The 14,375-nt window shown below is 38.6% G+C and overlaps 1 protein-coding gene across 3 annotated transcripts in view; it reads right to left on the minus strand.

The window, feature by feature from the left end:
• The window catches only part of Tg (transglutaminase), a 519,386-nt gene that overhangs the window by 262,818 nt on the left and 242,193 nt on the right, over positions 1-14,375 (minus strand). The gene's annotated exons all lie outside the window — the stretch shown is intronic.

The following is a 14,375-nucleotide window of genomic DNA, read 5'->3' on the forward strand; positions in this document are numbered from 1 at the left end:
AATAATATAAAGAAGGTGATTTTGGAGAATAACAGGCAGAGCGGTAGCAAAAATAATTCAGCAAGTCAAGGAGATAGGTCGATATCGATGGAGAAGGAACACCAATTTTCAACCAACGAACGGAAGCTTAGATTGATGAAAAAAAGAAACGTAAGCACAGAAGGAATTGAACTGGACAGCAAGAGACAACGAGTAGATGAAACGACAGACGAAAAAGAAGTGTATCAACGACTTATGAGCAAGAATAACGTATCTGAAATTCATGTTTGTGATGAAATATTAAGTGACAGTGATACGTTGACATCGATGGAGAAGGAACTGTGTGTATTCAGCCAAACAATAGAATAAACAGAAACAGAGAACGAGTGGAAGCAATGAATAGTGAATCAATCATTGCCGAGCATCGTTACAACGGGGAAATTGAAAAAGGCATTTTCAAAACTGTGGATCAACTAGACATGGGTGAAATGAACGTAAAATGTAAACATTGCAATGCAGAAAGGTTCAAATATGAAACAGGAAGGGTGGCAAATAATTGCTGTCACGGAGGAAAAATAACATTACCACCATTAACGGAATATCCTGATGTACTTCAACGTCTGTGAGAAGGGAATGACGCAGTATCAAGACACTTCAGACAACATATACGATGATATATGACGCGTTTGCGTTTGCATCATTCAATTGTATCGTGGCAGATCTGGGGAATCCAGGACCATATGTGATGAAAATAATCGGGGATGTGATTTACAAAATATCTACAAGTTTAGAGACCGCAAACAATAACCGACCGAGATATGGACAAATTTACATCTACGACGCACAAACTCAGCTACCGCTGAAAGAAAATGACGCAAGAAGAGCAAACCTGTTAGAAATTATTGGTAGACTGATAATAGATATCAATCCTTATGCAGCAATTTTTAAAACAACGTACGAGCGATTTGTTAAGGGAGAAAGCCTGGTGAGATTAAACTTTATAGCACTCAAGGAAGACGATAGACGGCGGTACAATGCGCCAATTTATGGTGAGCTAGCAGCTCTGATCGTTTCAGATGGCGGGGCAGCATCTGAAAATATAGAAGTACAAGTATTTCCAGAACAAGACCGTGCAGTTGGATATGTGCCGAAATATTCGCATCACGTTGATCCAATGACTTTTCCATTACTATTTCCGAGCGGTGATTTAGGATGGAGCTATAATATGAAACACGTAGGAACAAACAAGAAAATCTCTCCTGTTCAATACTATGGACATCGATTGGCCTTACGTCGAGGCGAAGCACAGAATCAGTTGTTGCGGAGCGGACGATTGACACAACACTATGTGATTTACGCATATCTCACAATCGAATCGCAGCGTTTATTGTTTTTAAGAAATAATCAGAAGCAATTGCGTGTAGTATGTTACAAGTGAATGACTGATCACATATCAAATAGTGAAGCGAATACTTCGGATCGAACAAGACTTGGGAACCAAATGATTTTACCATCATCATTTTCCGGCAGCATGCGACATATGCAACAGCAGTACCAAGATGCAATGGCAATACCAAGGAAAGTTGGACGACGGGATTTATTCATCACAATGACATGTAATCCTAAGTGGCCGGAAATATGTACGGTATTAAAAAATTTTCCTACACGTACCACTGCAAACGACATCCCAACAATAGCTTGTCGAATATTTAACATGCGGCTACAACAGGCAGTAAAGGAAATCGAAAGCGGTTCAGTATTTGGAAAGATTGAAGGATACGTATACACAGTTGAATTTCAGAAGAGAGGCTTACCGCATGCTCACATACTATTTATCTTAAATAACAATGACAAACTTTTGACTTCAGAAGCAATTGACAGTTTCATATCTGCAGAAATACCAGACAAACAAATACATCGACAACTATATCAATCTGTCACATCACACATGCTACACGGCCCTCACACATCCAAAATACCATGCTGGAATTCGGTAACGAAGTCATGCTCAAAGATATTTCCGAAAGACTTGGTGGAAAACACTGATATAAGCGATGGCGGTTTTCCAAAGTATCGAAGACGAAAAAATACAGACATAAACTATTACCGCAACCGCGTGGAAGAAAGAAATATCCAAGTAGACAACAGCATGGTTGCGCCTCACAATCCATACCTACTTGTAAAGTACGACTGCCACATGAACGTAGAATATTGTGCGTCAATAATGGCTATTAAGTACATCCACAAGGGACATGATTGTGCAAGAGTACAGATAGCTGATTCAAACAGCGAGAGTGATGGTCAGCCAATAATCAACGAAATACAGGATTATGTAGATTCGCGTTACGTAGGACCGATGGAAGCAGCTTGGCGTATACTAGAACTGCCAATGCATGGACTAAGTCACGCAGTCACACGCTTACCTGTACACCTACCGGGGCAACAATACGCAACGTTTGAGGAAGGTAGAGAAGTCAAAGCCGCTCCAGATGAAAAAAAGTGGAGAACCCATCTTATTGCATGGTTTGAATTGAACAGCATAGATGAAATGGCAAGAAATATAACTTACGCGAACACGCTAGATTACTATTCGTTTCAAGAAGCAACAAAAACGTGGAAAAAAAAAATATGCATGTAAAGTAGTTAGTAGAATGACAAATGTTTCACCAAAGGATTCAGAAAGATTTCACCTCAAACTAATCCTTGGACATGCGACAAATGCAAGGAGTTTTATAGATTTACGCACTGTAAACGGGAGAAAATGGATCACATTTAGAGATGCTGCAGTGGATATGGGTTTAACTGCGACAAATGACGAAGCTTTCAAGATATTCGACGAAGCTGTTTCAATACTTATGCCGAAACGGTTACGTCATTTTTTTGTGTGGTATTTAATCGCTGAAATGCCATCGAACGCAATAGATTTATGGAATACTTACAAGAAAGCACTATCTGAAGACTTCGTGGATCAGCATGAAAATAGAGCACTATGTGCAATTGAGCATCTGCTCAGAACTGAGGCAAGATCATGTGCAGATTTTTACTTACCAATACTGGAGATAATTTTCGAAAATGAAGCAGAAGAAATAACAGTGGAAAATATAGAAACCTTTGCAAAGAAAGGCAGTGAACTGGTTGAACAATTAATCAACGATCAGAAAATAATTTATACACAAATTTTTGATAAAATTATGTATGACAAAAGTACCGGTAGAAAACGAGAAAAATGCTTTTACATCGATGGATCAGGAGGAACAGGAAAAACATTTTTATACGACGCGTTGTACTACATGTTGAAATCTGAAAAAAAAATGTTGCATGTGTTGCTTGGACAGGTATAGCAGCCATCTTACTACCATATGGAACAACTGCACACAAAACATTTGGATTACCATTGACACTGCAAAAGGAAGGAACAATTTTCATAAATGCAACGATGAAAAAAAAAATACAAAGTATAGATGTATTTATATTAGGGTGGTCTTTATTTGGGGTCAAAATTAATTTTACCCTTTCCGCCCCCTGAATCGGTTCGAAATACGTAAAAAGTGAGGCTGTAATTTTTTCAGATTTTTAAACAAATGCTCAACCCTTGACCACGCGGGTTGAAGTTTTCCATTTAAATTATATGGAGTTTTCCTGCGTTTCCAGTCACTATTTTACTGTGGGCCTAAATATGTTTGTTAAATCTTGAAATTTTCAGAAATTAGTTTACAAGCATGTTGCTACATGGAAAAAATTTCTAAAACCCCCACCCTCAAAATGTTGTAAAATATCACCATAATAATTATAATTTTTTTTTTCGAATTTACAACGCTCGTGGATTTTATTAAATATCCCATTCGTGAGTAGTTCCTGTCCTTCTCGCTCGACAACGACACGACGCCGGAGGCATCCATATTGTTTTTTTCTTTTTATAATTCACTTACTCATACAATTTTCCGGTGCTGTCTCCATTGATAGAGCAAGTGTATGAACTCGCAGAATAAACTCTCGTATATTCGACTCTCGAAATCACCCGATCGCGCTCTCTCTCATCGGATCTCTCGTACATTCGACATATCGCGCGCACTCTCATAGGTTAAAACTTTTCCGTGTCATATTGGTCTCAATTAGAGACGAGCTATCACTGTACGATAAATCATCCGCGGCACGTTCATCCGTGTGACTATAGGAAATAAGAACTAACTAGCGTACGACAGTTTTCCCTATAATTTCACCCGTCACCATCCTCATAAAAACACTCACGGACTTGTAGCGGCATGTGCCTTAACCTTATTTCGTAATGACTGTACAGCCTGATCTACGCCGAAATATTTTTTTACTCGGCGACCTTGATACTCAGATCTATGGAAATAAGTTGCCATCAAAAAAACAAGTGCTGAAAGTTCTGTTTTTCAACATTCGAGAAGTGAAATTAAATACACGGGATAGTGCAAGATTAGTCATAAGAGAAGTGAAGGTTTTTTGGGACAAAGCGCGATTGCCGATTCAAAACGAGTCCCGTTGTATAGGCAAACTGTTGGCTTTGCATCAGGAATGGACAGGTTTGCAAAGACACAAGACAAGAGCTTCAAATCGCGAAAAAGAAGAACATTTTTCTTCTCAACTGAATAATTTATTTGATATTGCTCATGGAAATGTTCTCGAAGAAGTTGATGAAACAAAAAGAACGTTTCTTGAAAATCAAAGACGAAATGGTCGCGTCGGATTTATCAACAATGTCGAAGGATTTTTCGAAAGAATGGAAAGAGAAGAGGAAAGGCGAAACGAAATTATGTCTAAAAGACAATCCAAAAGTCGAATGGACATTGATATGATAGGTAAGTGATAGCTTTTATTTATATTATTTAATCATTGAACGTTAGATGAAAAATATTTCAAAAAAATTATTATTCGTTTCAGACAATTTCGTGGAACTATCGTCAAGTGAAGAAGACCCTATCTCTCAAACTCTGACTCAAGTAAGTATCGGGACATACTCCAATATTTCTCTTGATAACGACAGTGAAGATGAAGCTGGGCCATCAGCGTGCAAAAAATCTCGAGGGAATATCAATATATTCAATAACAAAGTGGTTGCCGTCCTCGATAGATGTGAAGTGAGTGATAGAGATGCAGTACATCTAGTTGCTGCAATAGCGGACGCTCTGAACGTTGATCTACGATATTTGATTGTCAACCGGACATCGATTCGATTATATCGACAAAAAGTGCGTGCAGCAAGAGCTGATCAAATTAAAAAAGTTTTCCAAACTGAAACTTTGGACGCTCTCGTTTTACACTGGGATGGAAAACTATTAATGGATCTAACAAAACAGGCAATGGTTGATAGACTACCTGTTGTCGTTACAAATGGTACCGTTGAAAGGCTCCTTGGTGTTCCAGCATTAGAAAACAGCAAAGGGGTAACCCAAGCAAATGCGATCCATGATGTCCTAAGAGATTGGGGACTTTGCGAATCAGTAAAGGCTCTTTGCTGTGACACAACGGCATCCAATTTGGGAAATAAGAACGGTGCAGCAATACTATTAGAGAACCTGTTGCAAACACGTCTTTTGTTCTTGCCTTGCAGACACCACATCTTCGAATTGGTGTTGCGCAGCGTATTCGAACTAAAATTGCCTCTTACAACTGGGCCAAACGTTCCACTCTTCAAAAATTTCCGCGACACATGGAAAAAATAGACACAACCAGTTACAGAAGTGGAATCAAAGATGAATACGTCAAAGGAATTTTAATACCTAACCACATCGAAAGAATAAGATCATTTGCAGAGAATGCATTGAAAAACTTTCAACCGAGAGACGACTACAAGGAGTTCCTGGAGTTGACCCTCCTTTTTATTCAATCTGTCCCATCCACTAACGTCACGTTCATTTACCCGGGAGCATTCCATCACGCACGGTGGATGGCGAAAGCAATATATTGCCTGAAAATGTTCATGTTTCGAGAACAGTATCCAATGACAGACGGGGAACGATTGGCGGTTCGAGACACATCGATATTTATCGTGATGTTATACGTTGAAGTATGGTTTACTGCTCCACTTGCGTCAGCAGCGCCAAATAACGATTTACAGTTTTTGAAAAACCTCTACAACTATAAGTCGATTGATCAAGAGGTCGCGAATGTCACTCTTAACAAATTCAGGAACCACTTATGGTACCTGAATGCTGAGGCAGCTGCAATGTCATTTTTTGACGAAAATGTGCCATTCGATGTTAAGCGCAAGATGGTTTTGGAATTGAATCCACACGAAGAAATCGATGACTTATTCTCGAAACGGATCCAGGTCAATTTGAAAGATATTGGTGGTTACCATGACAAAGAAATGGATCATTTCGTAACCCCTCAAACGCTCAACTTTTTCCGAAGGTTTGGAATCGATCACGAGTTCCTGAAAACTGATCCATCCGTTTGGAGTCAAAATGAAAATTACGCAATCGGTTTGAAAATCACAAAACAATTAACGGTGATTAACGACGTCGCGGAAAGAGGTGTTCGTCTGTTTACCGATTACAATGAAATACTTACACAGAACAAACAACAAAAACAGTTCATTTTACAAATTGTTAGTGAATATCGAAAAAATAATCCCGACGCAAAAAAGGAGACAATACTCAAGAATTTGTAACTCGTTTAGCAAGTTATTCTATTTTTATAACATTTGTGAAAAAACGAGGAAGCAAAATAATAAAAGAAAATTACATTAAAAAAATTATTATCATTATTATGGTGACGTCATACAAGAGTTTGAGGGTAGTGGTTTTAGAAATTTTTTCCATGTAGCAACATGCCTTCAAACTAATTTCTGAAAATTACAAGATTTTACAAACATATTTGGGCCCACAGTAAAATAGTGACTGCAAACGCAGGAAAACGCCATGTATTTTAAATAGAACACTTCAACACCTGTGGTCAAGGGTTGAGCATTTGTTTAAAAATCTGAAAAAATTACAGCCTCACTTTTTACGTATTTCGAACCGATTCAGGGGGCGGAAAGGGTAAAATTGATTTTGACCCTAAGTAAAGACCACCCTAATTTATATGGGATGAATGTTCGATGATACCGAAAAATGCTTTAGAATTGATCGACAGAACGTTAAAAGATATAATGGAAGACGCATCACCGTTTGGTGGGAAGACTATAATACTAGGTGGTGACTTCAGACAAGTTTTACCAATTGTGAGACGAGGAGGTAAACAACAAATAATAGAGGAAACAATTAAATACTCTACACTTTGGAGTATATTCGAAAAATTAAGCTTGAAAAAAAATATGCGAGCAAAGGAGGATGCCGCAAAGTTTTCAGAGTGGTTACTTAATATAGGTAATGGAGAAATGGAGTTGTTTGTACCAGAGAAAGAAATACAAAGCAACAATTTAATAGACGATTTATATCCAAGAAATCTGCCACTTGATGAATTAACAAACAGATCCATCTTAGCTCCATTGAATATCGAAGTTGATCAGTTAAATACAGAGATACTACGCAGAATGGATGGCAATATATTCGAATGAAGAATCATAGATTACGCAACATTACAAGGAATTGATACTGCGGATGCAGCACTTGACGAAGAAGCTACTCTGCGATATCCGATAGAGTATGTAAATGGATTAACGCCATCAGGTTTACCACCACACAATCTACAGACCCGTAAAAAATCAAGCCTATCTTAAAATCATTCTCTCTTAATTACAGAGCAATGCTCGGGGCGATTGTTAGGTACAACACAGAAAATCAAGTTGACCGAAACCCGATTCCGACTAAGCGTTAGGTACAACGCAGAAAATCAAACTGACCGAAACCCGATTTCGACTAATAAAGCGTCACCCCGCCTCGAACCTACAAAATGGAGACCAACTGCACAAAATAATGATTGCAGGAAAGCAATTTTTGAAACACAATTTCATGTAATCTTTGTGTTATTCCAATATAGAAAATCTATTTTACTTTTTTTTGTCTTTCACTTAATTAAGTTTATTCCTTCATGAAGTAAGTATAGGTTAACCTACGCATGTCAAGGAAGTACAAAAATCTTTAAAAACTTGATCAGCCGTAGATTCTGCATTAATAACCAAGATGGGAGCTGATAAAGAAGAAAAGGTTTGTTTTATCAACCAATCCTCATGAACCTTATAAAAAGTTCTGAGGAGCTCTAAATAAATGTTCGATTCTTCCCCACGAGAACGGGAACTGACTCGGGCGAAAGAAGTTTCTGGGGAAACTCGCAAATAAACAATTGAATCTACTCTGAGCTCAGACGAGCGAGGGCAAAGATCGAAATTTTTCATCAATCAATGAGATTCGAAGTCAACTTCGAACTAAATTTAAAGTGAAAAATGTTAGATAAATTTATTTGAAAAAAAAGGATTGATATCAATTATTTGTACTTATAAACCAGACGCAGTAGACTCTATATCTCTATACGTAGATATACATAAAAAAATCTGAAAATGATGACTATAGCAAAATAAGTCGCCGAATGCAATTGGGGTTGCATGGCATCGGGAGTTTTGTACATGTGAGTGGATTCGTTTACGAAAATAATCTGAGCAGACCTACATAGAGAGCCAATAGCAATGTCGGGTTGATCGGAAACAACCGATCAACAGTTGCAGACCTGCCAGGAAATCAACATAAATGAATTCACCTGTCTAATAGACAATCCATGAGGAAATAGTGAGGCGCGCAACGCCAAGGTGGGGTTGGCGCGCGAAACGCGCAGGGGCGAAGCCCCTAGTGTCTCAAAATAATGTGATTTCTATCTAGCCGTCACCTTGTAATGGCCTGTGGCTTTTCGATGCGCCTAGTTTTCAGTGCGTTGTATAGAACTCACCCGGCATTTATTTGGCTGCTATCTTATGAAGCCACATAGCATTTATACGGCGCGATCAGCGGTAGTCGTATCTGAACTTGAAAGGTTCAGGAAAAATAAATTACTTTAGTCCACTCGGATTGATTCTGCCAAAAATCGCAATTTAATTATTATTTGTTATTGATTGATTTTCTCAAACAGACCATAGATTCGAAAGAAAAAATTGAAAATTTTCCTGTACAAAATATATTTATTTGATAGAATGTGATTTAAAAATTTTTCGTCCATGGAACGTGGAGTTATGTTCTTCAATGGGATCAGGGGTCTATCGGTGGGTCCTCGATGTATTCGTCTCCGTTCTGCTCCCATGTATCGGCGATTATAAAATTTTTGTGAAATTTCTTCGCCTTTGGCCTCTGAAGGAATGAAGTGAGGTCCTGCAGATCCTTTCTGTTGAAGATTATGTTTAATAATAATAAAAGCTTGTTATTATGAAGAAATAATCAGTGATAAAAGAGAATATTGAGTATGTGGAATGTTTCTTCGTAACACTAAGCTTTGAGGGATGACGTAGGACTAACTTGCTCTTCTTTCAGAACCAAAGAGTGGGAGAAACGTCCTCGCACTAATCGTTAGGTCTAGGTCTTGCGAAGAGAATCCGCCAATTGTAACTTGCGTATTTGCACGAGACTTCGCACAATGAAAGAGTAATACAAACAAGTGGCCACGTATTTTGGCGAATCCGTAAATAATTAACCGCTTCCGAGAAAATAAAGGTTAAAGTTTCGACGCCACTTCATTAGTTCGTTCGGGTGATATTAAAGTCGCGTTGTACACCTCGAAAACGCGGCAAGCCAAAACTCCTACTTCGCTCAAGCGATCGGAATGAAACTTGGACAGTTAATACCTTATTTTCACAAACAGTGCAGCGACGTTTAACTTTTTTTATATTTTGAAAAAATTTTTACAGATCGGTTATCACTGACAGGAATTGGAAAAATTTTCACAGTTCCCCTGAATTTATGGAACTATCCGATATGATGCTACTCGGCGCTGATGAAACACTCATTTTGAGCTCTATCCCACAAGATTTGATGGTGAAATGACGAAATGGCAGCTGTTCTGGTTTTAGATTACGAGGAACACCGACATTTCATTTTGGCCGTATTTTATACCGACATTACACGCATGCAGCTACTCTTACCTCTTGCATCAAAGATGTAACATGGCAGCACTGGTGATATCTTTTGGTATTGTCTGATATTGTTCGTGCTGCCACGAATAAATCACGTGGCCAACTATGATTACTGAATCCGAGACTTCGAAATTTTCTGACCATAATTGTTCCTGCATCGCCTTCTGTAGCTCACGTTAATTGCCTGTATTTTTTCGGGACTTGGAAAAGACCCGATCGAAATCGAAATCGTGATTGAAGTGACTGAAGACTATCAGTCACACGTTGCTCTTACTTATTCTACGAAAACGAGAAAAAAAATAATACGAATAATTACTCGCAGATCGCAAACGGCAGAACGTCACTGAACTGACACACAACATAAAATATACACAGGATCGACGAGTTCATCATTGGGATCGCAATTACAAGCTAATTATTTGTACTCGTTTTGTCATTCGCTTTCGACTTTTCAAAAACCAAAAATTAATTCGGATAAACGATCGTAAATCATAGCCAACGTAACCTCCCTCGACTGACAGCTAGCGTAATATAAATCACACGTCGAAGGCGACCTCACCTAACCTCACCGACTCAATCACAGATTTGAATATGAGTAGGATGAATAAAATCGTCTTTGACGTCGAAATAACGTCGAGCCCGTTATTAATACTCGTTTTATTCAAAGCTTTTGATTTTTCAAAAAAAAAAAAAAAAAACAACAATTGATTTGAATAATGGGTGGCAGATATAGAAAGAAAGAGGTGGTTTGGAACACCCGATATATAAGAAATGGAATTTGTGGGCCAACGAGAGAGGGGAACTTACAATTAGTGCGTCCCAGTTGTCCTTCTTCAACACACGTCATTAAACAAGGGTAACATTGACACATTAGTTCTTCGCTCTTTTTCCATTTCAATATTACACTTTCAGCTAACTTGCTTACTCTATTCTTACCATAGAAATATTAGGATCAAGGCAAAATCATCTGAAATGTAAGAAAATCCGCCAAGTTATCAAAACCAAATCACAATAAAAATTCAAGAACAACTTAGATATTGCCAGCGTCTGTCGTGAAATCAGGAAAGAACCCCAAACCCTACGATCTCTCAGCAAGTAGGTATACGTCGTCTAGTGGGACTTCGCTGTTTCGTTTAGTGATATCGAAACATCATTCCAAGCGCTACGTACTTAGTGGGCACATTGGCTTTATATTTTTTATCGAAACGGTCATGCTTGTTCGTGAAATGTGTGATCCAAAACTATCTGTTAACATCTATCAATGGAATGAATTTTTTTTAACAAAAGGAATTGTGCATCGGAATGACTGGTTGATGACAGATTGTTTAATGTTACTAACGTATCGGATTTGTTACTTTTCTTAGCCACTTCATGTTTAATTGCATATTTTATAGAATTGAGGACTTCGTGGGATTTAGTCTATTGATCAGTTACCTTTGAGAAATAATATTATCGTATATTTTCAATTTTGGAATGCACATGTGCGTTTCATTCATTTATTCAAAATCATTTGTTGCTGATTGGAATCCGAAAATCGTTGCGTGCGACTGTACATACGCGCCGAAGGCGCCTACACCCCAACACTCCCGTACACGTACGATACAATTCTTAGATTGCCCTTCATTACGTTATTATAAGCATCTTCGAACATGGTTGGTAAAAATTGAAATATTTTTTTAGCTAGCTGGCAAGGACAAGATATTGACAGGCAAATTGGACATATTTAAGCTGTGGTTGCTTGTGCCACGTAATGTATTCAATCAAGTATACTACATATTTCCATACAGCGTCGAGTTTTTATTTAACGTGATTAAATATATATTATCCCGCGTCGTAAAAAATGTACAATTTATATTCTCATGTCATTTTTCAAAGTGTTTTTTTTAATAGTATTATTTATTCACTCTTACTCCCGAATGACTCTTAGGCGGAAGGATCGGGGGGGGTTTGCACTTAAAGAGTTCGCTCTATTTCACAGATTTAAAGGAAATAACTTTAATAATAGCATTACATTTCATAAGGAAAATATTTCGGCTTCGCCGTAGAATTGGCCAGAAAAAGAGGGATTTAAAATTCTGCTATAGCCCGTCCCGTCGTGGTCTCACAAAATGGCGTCGTTGCCATGCGGCCTCCCGCCCGCTTACTGTAAATGCGTCCCTGCACTCTAGTTCACACAGAACGCACACAAACACACCCACGGCTCCCACACAGAGAATCCCCGGCCACACAGGCACCGTTGAGGTGGAGGGTCGCGATCCCTCCACTCAACCGTGGGTCGCACTCGCCTAATCGCTCGCACTCTCACTCGCACTCTTTCTCTCTCTCGGACAGTACGCGTCGGACTGGGGCGCGGTGGGGTCCTTTCGCCAGCCCCACGACCAGATCACGTGGTTGGTAAGCCACGTGATCGAGCCGCGAATGCCGCGCGCTTGACGCTGGCAAACGTCGTTACCACCCGTCGTCCCGACCATCATTGTTTTTTTTTTTTTTTTTAACACATTATTCCGCGATTTGATGCGATAGATTAAACTCCATAATTACTCTGTCTCTATAGCATTCGTTACTGATTTTCAACAATAATGTGCCCGCTAAGTACGTAGCGCTTGAAATGATATTTCGATTTCACTAAACGAAACAACGAGGTCTGACTTCACGACGTATACCTACTTGCTGAGAGATCGTAGGTCTTGGGGTTCCTTCCTGATTTCACGACAGACACTGGCAATATCTAAGTTGTTCTTGAATTTTTTTTTGTGATTAGGTTTCGATAACTTAGCAGATGTTTTTGCCTGGATTTCATTACTTTTTGTAAGTATGCGGAAATGATACTGATGTATCGGAGTAAACAATGAAGTGATTGTGAGAAAACCACGCTCTTATACCTGTTCAGATATGTAGCATTCATAGTTGACAATTTTCTGACTTATAGCCATCGTGAGAATGCAAAATAGTAATACGGCTGATCCAATTTGCGCACGTTTACATAAATGATAATAATATGGCAGTAGTCTTTCGAAGACTTGTGTGGTGCAACGGATCATATTACGCGTCTGTAGGCCGTGTCAAGATGTTCAATAGAAACACCCGCATTCGCATGAGGGATAAGAAAAATCGCAGGCAACCTTACCTAGTTGTAGCTGGACTGAGTCTAAGCCTCAATTCGCTGATCCAGCGCTGGAGCGACATAATCCGTACCCACATACGTTTATCTCAATTTTATAACAAATAACGAATACATTGCGAGGTGAAAACTATGAACGAAAATTCTTTTTTTTTCATTTTATTCAACCGCCTAGCACAACAGGTGAAGCTAAAATTTGTCAGTATCAGTAAATAATTCCATTTTATACAGTCTTCAATTTTTAACACTAATTTATCAATTAATAATACATGTCACATGATCAGACCAACGGTGCAAGATCTTTCATATAATGTATTATTTCGGGAATTCACGTAAACTTGAAAGTAAAAGGTGCAGTACATGCAATTTAATGTTATGTTTTCTGAAACACTTGTTCGAGGTATTACCAATGGATTTCGGGTCCGTGACGCGTTCGAATAAATCAATCAAACGGAACGATTAACAACTGTGGCGCTCGATTATTCGTGAAACTTACATGAATACCGATTTGTAATCATATTACCGGTGGAACATAAATTTTGAGCAAATGCTACGAATATCACGAAAAACGTAATTGCCGTTCTGAGAAAATGAATAATGTAACTCAGCATTTATGTGGACTGCACTAAGTTTGTGTAGCTTGATACCATTGTGATTAAATATTTTCATTACATCACAATATTTCTTTTTCGAAGGCAATAGATTGCTAACGCAGATGAAATTGAGATTCATCTATGATGCGTTCACTTGTTCGTACAAAATAATCTTTCTATGTCTATAAAATGTTGAGAGGTGACCCGCGATATTACAAGATTGTGATAGAGCTGGAACATTTCTAATGAAATGTAACAGTTTATATCCTCTCGTAGGAACATGCCGGGGATTATTTAGATGAATACAAAATTTATCATGCAGCGTAGCCCGCCTTATGCGCTTGGCTTTCTTATCGGCAGCAGTGCTCAAATTACGCGATTATGCACTTCATATGCACTGTCGCCGAGCCCGGCGAGAGGCCGTGTGAGCAGTCTCAATACTGCTTCCAGGCGTAACGCACGTCTAATTTAATATAATATAACGTTAACACTTCCTTTTACCATTTTTGTTATCAATCATCATTCAATTCTCTGTTTGAATAAACATATAAATACCTATATAATCGTTGCGCAATATTTGCATGACAAATTTGGCGATCCTGCCAGGATCCGGTTTAAACCAACGAACGCGGCGCGCGTATCAAACGGCCGGATCATAGTG

The sequence above is a fragment of the Neodiprion pinetum genome, chromosome 1, assembly GCF_021155775.2.
Source record: "Neodiprion pinetum isolate iyNeoPine1 chromosome 1, iyNeoPine1.2, whole genome shotgun sequence".
NCBI lineage: Eukaryota > Metazoa > Arthropoda > Insecta > Hymenoptera > Diprionidae > Neodiprion > Neodiprion pinetum.